The 10,792-nt window shown below is 36.4% G+C and overlaps 1 pseudogene; it reads right to left on the reverse strand.

The window, feature by feature from the left end:
• Positions 1-3,669: 3,669 nt before the first annotated feature.
• LOC124096877 (protein NDRG3-like) lies at positions 3,670-4,635 on the reverse strand (annotated as a pseudogene).
• Positions 4,636-10,792: the final 6,157 nt, after the last annotated feature.

A 10,792-nucleotide genomic window follows, 5' to 3' on the forward strand; every position in this document is an offset into this window, starting at 1 on the left:
TGCTCAGCTTTCCCCTTAGCCTTGGATGTCCAAACTTGTGATAAATCTGGAATTTTGAATATTTCATTTAGTCACAACAACAAGCTACTAATCAGACCCTTTTCATCTGAAGTTCATGAAAAGAAACTCATAAATTAATCATTTGAGGTATGGTTTCCCGTACAAATAAATTGAAAAGATAAAACATCTATGTCAGGGTCAATGGGATGATACAATTCATAGCTTAAAACCCCTAAGAAGAAATGTAAAAAACTGAGTTACACCTTACTAAGAGTAGGAGCCTCCCTCTGAAGCCTTATATTCCATTTAGAGATGGACTATGTGTTGTCAAGAGGAATAGGACAGATAATCTTTTATTTTTAAAACAAGTCTTCAAGTGATAGAAGGACTTGGATGAAGTTCCCAAACTAGTGGAAAATCCTGAACTCGGAATAAGGATTTATGACCCTCATCGTGACATTCCTCTACTTCCTTTCATTCTTTTCCAACAACCAACTCCCTCTTTCCAAATATCAAACATATGGTCGCATTCCTTCAGTAATATGAGCCCCTTGCCAGTTCAAGAAAGATGAACCCTAGCGGTTTGCACTGTTGGGAGGGGTGCCTACAGGGCTCCTGTGTAGAGTGGACTGTGCTGATGGATTTGGACAAGGGCAACTGCAAAGGTTCATGTCTCCTAGCATATGGATACAAACAAAAGGCATTTTTTTTCCTGAATTACTTCCTGTATTTCTAAAAAAAAAAAAAAAGTTTCTTCTATTTTTTCTCTTCCAGGGATGATCTTGGTAGTTCTATTAACAAACTCTTCTGAAGTATTTGTTACTGAGAAATCTCGTGCTCAGATTATAAAGTACAAAATTGTCCGTGCTACTCTGATGAACCTAAGCTGCATTCGAGAAAACATGTAAATGTAGTTACAAGAATGTGAAGAGGTCTTCACAGAAGGAAGCGAGCCAAGTCAGTGATTGTACTCTATTGAAGACTAGCTTCAAACAGTAAATGCACATCTGCATCTGTTCCCAATATTGGGAGCACGACTTAAAATAGGAAAGTGCATTCGAACTGAGATCCTGTTACATGTATCAGAGCATCAAGATGTGGTTTTCCTGAGGTTTTATATTGAATTAATTATTTTTATATAAAGTTTATATTTATTTTGGAAAGCTGCTGAAAATGTCTATTTTTCAAAATTAATTGCGCTTAAGATGTGTGGCATTAAATTTGATTTTGTGAGAGTCTCTGATGGGTTATTTTAAATCACACGTTTATTCAAAAACCCTAAGAATAAATTTGAACTAAGAATAAATTTGAAAGTAAGAGACTTAGTTTTGTAGTAAAATACTTACAGATAATGTACTTTTGAAACCTATCATTGAGTGTCTGGCATGCAGTTAACTTTTGTCACAATTGCTATGGTAATAAATATTATAAGCAAGTGTCAAGATGTGTATTACTAATTGTTTTTATAAAAATTTAGTTCTCCTACTTCCCCAGTGTGTTTCCAAAGTCATAGATAATGCAGTGTAAATTATGACCAAATATTTTTATCTATCATTATGAATCCTAAGGAATGTTACAATTTTGAGACATAAATGTTCTCAATTATTATAAATTTATTTTAGGATTATATTATCCATGGTATGATAAATAACTCAGTATTATTTTAGAAAGCATTTAAAAATAAGAAGTAACCTTTATAGTTTATATAAGTAGGCATTATAAAATTTTCATCTGTTGTTGGCCTTTGGTTGTGTCTTCCAAATTCCTACAAACATATACCTTGCTTTTGAAAAGGGTCTGAAAATGTTTTAGATACAATGCTGCCTTTTGGTTCTTATTTTTTTTTATGAGTCACATTACAGCTTTATTTAATAATTTGTAAATAGCCTTCTTCTAGCAGAGTGACACATTCCTCATTACAGCAGAAAACAATAGTGTATGTGGGAAGTCCCTCCCCCAGGCTTAGAACTGTGTGGCTGGAGTTTACCTCCTGTGCAGAAGGTCAGGCTCCTGCTGTGTGGCAGAGATCTACAAGCTTCTTTCGCTCTTCTCCTGGCCTTGTTCTCTGGCTGACTTTGAACCCTTCATTAACAGTAGACAAGAGAATGGGAATGATTTTCCCTGGACAGGATTGGCCCCTTCCCTCTTCCAAAAGGGAGGATTAAGAATATTTCTGACAAATAATTTTTATATCAATTTAACATAGCTCTCATTCATCTGCTGAAATCAAGGACATGCTTATCAAACACAATAGTGTGCCAATGACTGTTCCTCTCTTAACACCAATTTCCTCACCATTTCTGATTTTTAAGCCATACTTCTCTGTCTTTTGTGATGAACAGATAGAAAACCACTCTCCATCATAGACCTGGGAGGCAGGCACTTTCTGCAGATGTGAAGATGTCTAAAGTGGCATCAGACACTACAGATTCAGCAGTTTGTTCTTGCAGAGTGAAGGCCTAGCATTTCGTTTTCCACCTTCCTTTGCTAAGAGTCCAGTAATTAAATCATAGTCTTTCCTTGGAGAAAACTTAATATTATATTAGAACCTTATCATTCACGAACCACTAGCAGAACCTACCTCTCTGTTGTATTTATAAAATTGTGAAGATGAATTCATTTGGACAGAAGGAGATGGCTGGCCATCCCGCTGCCTTCTCTAGGTAACAGGTCACTTATTGTTCATAATCAATAGTGCAAACAATAACTATGTTTTTCTATACTGCTCAGAGCTTCTCTCTTCTGAACCGCTCTGCACATCTCATTGGTCAATTTGGAACCAAAGGAGAATGCAGTGGCTTATCCAACCTAGAAACCTGTTATGCACATTTCCTTTAAAAACACCATTGGGAGCTGGGCGTGGTGATGCAGTCCTGTAATACCAGTAGGTCAGGAGGATCCTGAGTTCAAAGCCAGCCTCAGCAATGGCGAGGTACTAAGCAATTCAGGGAGACCCTGTCTCTAAATAAAATACAAAACAGGGCTAGGGATGTAGGATGTGGCTCAGTGGCTGGGTTCAATCTCCTGTTAAAAAAAAGAAAAAAAAAAGGGCTGGGGCTGGGGATATGGCTCAGTGGTAGAGTGGTCCTGAGTTCAATCCCCAGTACCAAAAAAAAAACCCCAAAAAACAAAAAAAAAACCACCATTGGGAATGAAAAAAAAATTCCTTTTTTGTTTTTTGCAGAAGTTCTATAAGAAAGCAAGTCTGAAGTCAGAGAAATATGAACACAGAGACATAGATATGAATACTTATGTACGCACAGGAGTTGGGATCAAAGAATCTTAGTAGATACATAGTTTGGGACTCAGGAAAAAGTTAAAAAGAGAAGATATGGAGATGGATTCAGCTAAATATGTTGGTTCTTGGTACATACAAAAAAGGCGGGTAGGTGAGCAGAGAGAATGATAAATCCAGGCTGCTAGAAAGAGGTTCTATGTTCATGCATGAGTTAAAGATAACAGAGGCTGGTTTACAGGACAGTATGTTGTATTATGGGGTGGTCAATTAAAGAAGGATGGACTTGCATGGCCCAAGGGGAGAGTGTCTGTTATCAGGACACCTCTGGTATCCAGGACATCAGGAAACTCAAAGGATTCTTGAGTCCATCTGACAGATGCTGGTGACAGGCCAGTTGGATTTTCTCCAGAAGTGATATCAAGTTGAGTAGGTTAGTGATCAGGTGAGCTGGGCATGCTGGCAGGTGGTATGTAGCCCATTCCTTTCCCTAAAAACAGTACTTGAAAGCCTCAGTGAGATTATTTGGCAGAACTACTTGGAACAGTCTTCCAGTCTGTCATCTTTTTTAGCAAAGTTATAATTTAGGATTCATGCAGGAATTCCATTCAACCACAGCCTTAACTGCAAGTGAATTATCCCCTCCCACCAGTAAAGTAGAACACTTTAGTGTTTTTAATCTGTTATCACTTTGGCCCAGTATGTTCTTTCAATCTCCAGGTCTCTGCATCCATTATAGGAGTCCAAGAAGAGCTGTAGGTTTTCTTGGTTGTCATCTTAGGCAATATGCAGCCTGTAGTTTGGAAGAAGATCTAGGTTGACCTTCAGCTATTTCTGAAACTCAAGGGCACTGAAATGTCTCTTGGGAAACATAATGGGGGATCAATCTTATTCTGTCCAAAGTGATAAGTCAAAATAATGTTCACAATATTGGTTGTCAAGCCTGAGAGAAATCTTCCCAGTCAATCCGGCATCCAGTACAAGGAGCAACATTAATAATGAGCACGCAGCCTTTCCCTAGTTCTGGATAATTGAGTGCAAATCTGCTAATGATGTAGCCTATAGCCCCAACTCCAGTCCCAGTGATGCTTTTCACACTTAAGTGGGTAAGAACAGGAAGCAGCATTTTAGCCATCTTATCAATCTTGGAGCACTTGTTCTCAGTTGGGAAATAGGGCACACCTTCCGGTAGGCCTAGGCATCCACATGACAGACAGTAAAGTCAAGTCATCTCTTACATATTCTCAGAGTTAAAGAATGAATTGAAACAGGAGTTATGACTGAGGTAAAGATCATGACTTTAGTGTAATTGTTCTGTTTCCGTTTAGAAAGTTTCTTATAAGGATGTGAACCATATCATGAATTGCATCTCCATCATGTTCTTAACAGTTGGAGTCCTTGAAGTTGGGAATGCCAGTACAGTGGCATTGGTAGTGGTGATCTATCTTTGAGGTTACCAATTATGTTATTCATTACCAGCTGTCTATAATTAAACCTATCTATTAGGTTTTTGTCCAATTTGATTCCACTTTACAGATTTTAATTGTTTCTCAAAATGCTCTACTTCATCCTTATTTTCCTTTCTTTTAATGTGCTAATTTTAATCATTTTAACATGCTGTTTCCTGAACCATAGAATGTGTATTATTTCTGCATCTGCCTCTATTAATTATTTTATATCTCAATTTCCTATTTTTTCAGATACTTAGTAATTTTTGTTTAATGTACTGGATATTACAAGTAATATGTTGTAGAGGCTCTGGATTGAGTTATGTCTCACAAAGAATGTTGAATTTTTTTCTTCTAGGCACTCAAATTGTTGGTGGGTCACTTGGATCACACTGGTGCTATATTTTAGGCTACCTAGGAAGGCCGTATTTTAGTTTTTAATATAGTGTTGTTTATTATTAACCCTAGTCATAGTATTTTCAGGGTTGCACCCCAATCTCCTGGATATTCACTAATGTCTATCTATTCTAGCTGGGATAAAAATATAAGTGTTTCTTTAACATTGTGCTCTTACCATTAATAAACTTTTAATTCACAAGCAGATTTTCTATTAAGAATCTTAGAGTTTTATCTCATGAATATGCAGCTTAGGATTTAGCCAAGGACCCAAGGGCAACCTCATGTATATTTGGGGGATTCCTCTCTACAGCTCACTCCTACAGAGTAACTTGCCCTCAAATCTCAATGGCCTTGCCATTCACAACTGTCATTCCCAGGGATACTAATGCTCTCTTCTTAGGCTCCAATTCTTTGTGTTAAAAAAATAATCCAAGGGACAAAGCCATTCTTTATCTCCCAGGGCTAACGCCAGAAAGCAGCTGTGCTATAAATTTTGTCAAGTTTTGTAGTTGTTTATGGGAAAGTAAACCTAATATAATTACTCTGTTATAGTCATCCTGGTAGTATACAAAAATTCTTTGTATATTAATGTCTTCCTTATCTCTCATACATATCAACATTTGTTATAACTTTTTATTTGTAGTTTGACTTGTAGTATTATGGCCATTCATCCATTCTGTACACTTTTTTTTTAACCCAGGGGTACTCTGGCTATGAGCTATACCCTGATTCTGATTTTAAATTTTAGTTTGAGACACAGTCTTACTAATTTGACCAGGCTAGTCTGGAATTTGTGATCCTCCTGCCTCAGTTTCCAGAGGTGCTGGGATTACTGGCATGTACCATGGGTACACATGGCCATTTTGCATTCTTACATCATTACATTTTTCAACTTTTTCCTCTGTTCCTTCTGGATTTTTCACCATGTTTAGAAAAGCATTACAAATCCCAATACTTGGTTAATTTATGAATTTTTCTGGTATTTTTTGCTATTACTTTTGGATTTGCATTCTAATTCATTTAATTTGGTATAAGAAGTAGTGATACAGCTTTAATTTTTTTCCAAGTGGCTATTCAGTTGTCCCAACAGAGTTTGATTCTGGGAAAACAAAGTCTTTTATTCCACTCACATAAAATGTCACATTTTGCATTTACTAATTCTCGTGTATATTTGTGTTTATTTTGGGGCATTCTATTCTTTTTCTTTTTGGTACCAGGGAATGAACTCAGGGCACTTGGCCACTGAACCACATCCCCAGCCCTATTTTTGTGTTTTATTTAGAGACAGGGTCTCACTGCATTGCTTAGTGCCTCGCCATTGCTGAGGCTGGCTTTGAACTCATGATCCTCCTGTCTTAGCCTCCTGAGCTGCTGGGATTACAGGTGTGTACTACCACACCCGGCTCTGTTTTTTTTCATTAGTTGTTTAATCTATTTTTCTCCAGCACTAAATTTATCAATTATCACAGCTACTCAATAAAACTTAATATCTGGAGAGCTAGATTCCCCACTCCGTTCATTCCATCTAATTGGCATTTTTTTTCTATTGCAATTTTAGTCTGTTTTTGGGAAAAACAAAGTTATCTTGGTATTTCAAGTAGAGTGAAAACAAAAGTGTTAAAAAATGTTATCACTACAATATTCATTAGCCCCAGCCTATATGTTAATTATAAAATAAATTAAAGTGAGGTGAGTTGGTGTATGCCTGTAATCCCAGAGACTCAGGAACCTGAGGCAGGAGGACCACAAGTGCAAACCCAGCCTTGGTAACTTAGTAAGACTGTCTCAAAATAAAAAATAAAATGGCCTGGGCATGTAGCTCAGTGGTAGAGCACCCCTGGAGTCAATCCCCAGTGCAAAAAAATAAAAATAAACTTGAGAAAAATACTACTTATATTTTCTTAAATAATGATCCAGACAACTCATTCATACCATATTTATATTATTAAAATTCTCCAGAATTCATCTTTTATGTTAGAGAACAAAAATGTGGTAAGTTCCCATCTTAGTTCAGGATGCATTAACAAAGTACCATAGACATTTATTTCTCATAATTCCAGAGGCTGGAAATCTGACATCAGGGTACCAACATGACTGAGTCTGGTGACAATCTTCTTGTCAGTACAGACCCTGTCTCATTGTGTCTGCACGTAGCAGAAAGAAAAGCTAGAGAGTTCTCTGTAGTAACCTTGAAAAGGGCACTAAATCCATTCATGAAGGCTGCATCTTCATGACTTAATTTCCTCCCACAGGGCCTACCTGCTAATTGCATTAATGAACTATTTTAGCATGTGAATTTGGAAGGGGCACAAACATTCAATCCATTGAAGTGCTTGAAACTTTATGTTTCAATGCAGGCCCTATAAATAGGGTAGCTAACCATTCCACGGTATCTGACCAAGTCCCCTCCACATATAAATAGTGACTCCTTTCACTGGTGGTCCCAGTACGGGATGCAAAACTCCACCTCCATCCTCAGGATCCTGGATGGGACCAAGAATTAAACTGATACAAGATAGATAAACAAAAGGAAAGCATACAACTGTATTAAATATAACTTTTACATGGCATGGAAGCCTCCATAAGGAAATGAAGACTCAAAGCAATAAAGACAACCACTACAGAATTAGACAAAGAATGGTAAGTTGGAAAATGTGGTAAGGTGAAAGGGTTTTTGCTAGGGTAAGTAACTGTGTAGAGGAGTGACTAAGAAGATGAAGGTTGGTTTACCAAAGTGTGTTTGTACAGATTTCCCTCATCTTCAATTTCCTGTCCTACATGATAAAAATATAAAAATATTTTATAAAAATATAAAAATATTTTAAAAATATAAAAATGATAAAAATATTCTTTATATAAAAATATAAAGAAGACATATTTCACATGGGAATTTGAGTACCTGCTTTTAAGGAAATAGGATGAAGGGCAGAGTGATCTTCTTGTACCTGCTTTTTTTTTTTAAGTCCCTTTAATTCAAAATCATCAATATACAAGAACAGCTATCTTGCTGTGACATATTCTTGACTCTCAACTCTGGAAAGTGTTCTAGTTTAGACAACAAAATACATGGTCATCCTAAGTATAAAGGACTGGTCCTGGTGGCAATACTTATTACCGTTGCTTTTATCACTTTAAAATACCAGTAGTCCTTAGTGACAGAGCATCTGGAAATTATGGTTCCTTTTAAAGATCATCAAAAAATAAATTTACTTTTATCATGTCATTTGGAAGCAGCTGCCTTGTAGGAAATAGCTATTATTTGTATATATGTACCTACTTATCAAAAATAAGATGAAAGCTTTTTTTTATCCAGCAATGTGGTGAACTAGAGACTTTGACTCCACTGTCCCTCTTCCTTATGACACCCAGTAGATCACCACATCTGGGAGAATGTGCAATGGTGGGTTACTGCATTGTTTTGCCATTTCTCTAATGAGAAATGAGATTGAACATCTCTTCATTTGTTTCAATCTTTCAGATATCCACTTTTAAAAAGTACCAGATTCCTTATTAAATCTTTTTAAAGAAAGAATTAGCTTGCACCTTTTTATTGCTGAGTAGTATTCCATGGTATAGATGGATCATTTTGTCTAAACATTCACTTATTGCAGGTCATTTTAGATGTTTACCATTTTTGGCTATTACAAATGAAACTTCATGAACAATTTTGTATCGGTTTTTGTTGAATGTTAATTTTAATTTCTCTTGATTGTAAGAAGTGGAATTTCTAGTTTGGAGAGTGCATGTTTAGTTTTTTCAAAAAATAACTTTACTGAAACTTTAATTGACAAAAAAATTACATGTATGTTTAAGTATACAACTTGTTGTTTTGATATATGTATACCTTGTGAAATGATCACAATGATCAGGATAATTAACAATTAGTCACTTCATGTAGTTACTATTTTCTTCTTAAGTGTTCTGAAAACACTTAAGATGCATCCTCTTAGCAAAGTTCACATGTATAAGAATATTGTTAACAATCATGCTGTATATTAGATCTCAAAATTGTGTGTAACTAAATTCTATACTTTCAACCCATATTATCTTATTGCCTCTCAACCCCAGCCCCTAGAAATTCCTGTTATAATCCTTTCTTATATAGTTTTATTATTTTAGATTCTACATGTAAATGAGTTCATGTCTTTCTGTCTGGCTTATTTCACCTAACATAATGTCCTCAGGCTTCATCCATTTGTTGCAATGGCAGAATTTCCTTGGTAAGGCTGAAATATATTCGTGTGTGTGTGTGTGTGTGTGCGCACGCGTGTGTGCATTTTTCTTTAGCCATTCATCCATTAATGGACATTTAAGTTGTTTCCATGCTTTGGCTATTGTGAACAATGCTTCAGTGAACACGAGTGCAAATATCTCTTCAACATATAGATTTCTCTTCCCTTGGATATATATCCAGTAGTGAGATTGCTGTTTCTTATAGTAGTTTTATTTTTAACTTTTTGAGCAACCTCCATACTGTTTTCCACAATGGCTGTGCCAACTACATTCCCATCAACAGTGTACAAGGGTCTCATTTTCTCTACATCTTTGCCAACACTTATCATCTTTTGTCTGTTTTATAATATCTATCTTAAGAAGTGTGAGGGGATATCTCATTGTGGTTTTGATTTCCATTTCTCTGATGATTAGTGATACTGAGCACCTTTTCATATACCTCTCCACCATTTGTATGCTTTCTTTTGAGAAACATCTATTCAGGTACTTTATTCTTTTCAAAATTGAATTATTTTATTTTATTGGTATTGATTGTATGACTTGCCTATATGTTTTGGATATCAACCTCTTATTAGACACATCATTCAGCTTTTTATCACTATAAGGAGATACCTGACACAGGCTACTTATGAAGAAGAGGTTTATTTAGCTTACTAATTTGAATGTTCAAGGCATGGCACTGCTTTGTTTTAGCTCTTGACTATGTCACATAATGGCAGATTGCAATGGCAGGTACACAAGTAGAAGCAAGCAGATGGTGACATTTTGAACCAGGAGCAGAGAAAATAAAAAGAGGACTAGTGGGCAGGCCCAGGCTTATCTCTCCCATGAGAACTCAAGCACTAACAAGGGACAAGGGGTTGCATACAAACTACCTCATGCCCCCAACGATCTGAGGACTTTCCCCTAGGCCCTACCTTCCAAGGGTTCTACTTCCTCCCAACATTTCCACCCTGGGGACCAAGCCTTTAATCACAAAGGACATTTTGTGGATACAAATGATATCCAAACCATAGCATATGGTTTGTAAGTATTTTCTTCCAGTCTATAGGTTAACCTTTCACTTTGTTGTTTATTTTTCTGTGCACAATCTTTTTGGTTTGATGTAACCCCACTTGTCTATATATATATGCTTTTGTTGTCTGTGCATTTGGTGCCATATCAAAAAAAATTGCTCAGGAGAATGTCAAGAATTTTTCCCCTAAGTTTTTTTTCTAATATTTTTACAGTTTAGATCTTACATTTAAGTCTTTAAAACATTTTTTAGGTGGGTACCAGGGATTGAACTCTGGTACTTGGACCACTGAGCCACATCCCCAGCCCTATTTTATATTTTATTTAGAGACAGGGTCTCACTGAGTTTCTTAGTGCCCTGCTTTTGCTGAGGCTGGCTTGGAACTTGCCATCCTCCTACCTCAGCCTCCTGAGCAGCTGGGATTACAATACATTTTTAATTGATTTTTAAAATTGCCTGAGA

Source organism: Marmota monax, unplaced genomic scaffold (assembly GCF_021218885.2).
Source record: "Marmota monax isolate L192 unplaced genomic scaffold, Marmota_monax_Labrador192_F-V1.1 WCK01_AAM20220418_F8-fsc00023, whole genome shotgun sequence".
NCBI classification, from domain to species: Eukaryota; Metazoa; Chordata; class Mammalia; order Rodentia; family Sciuridae; genus Marmota; species Marmota monax.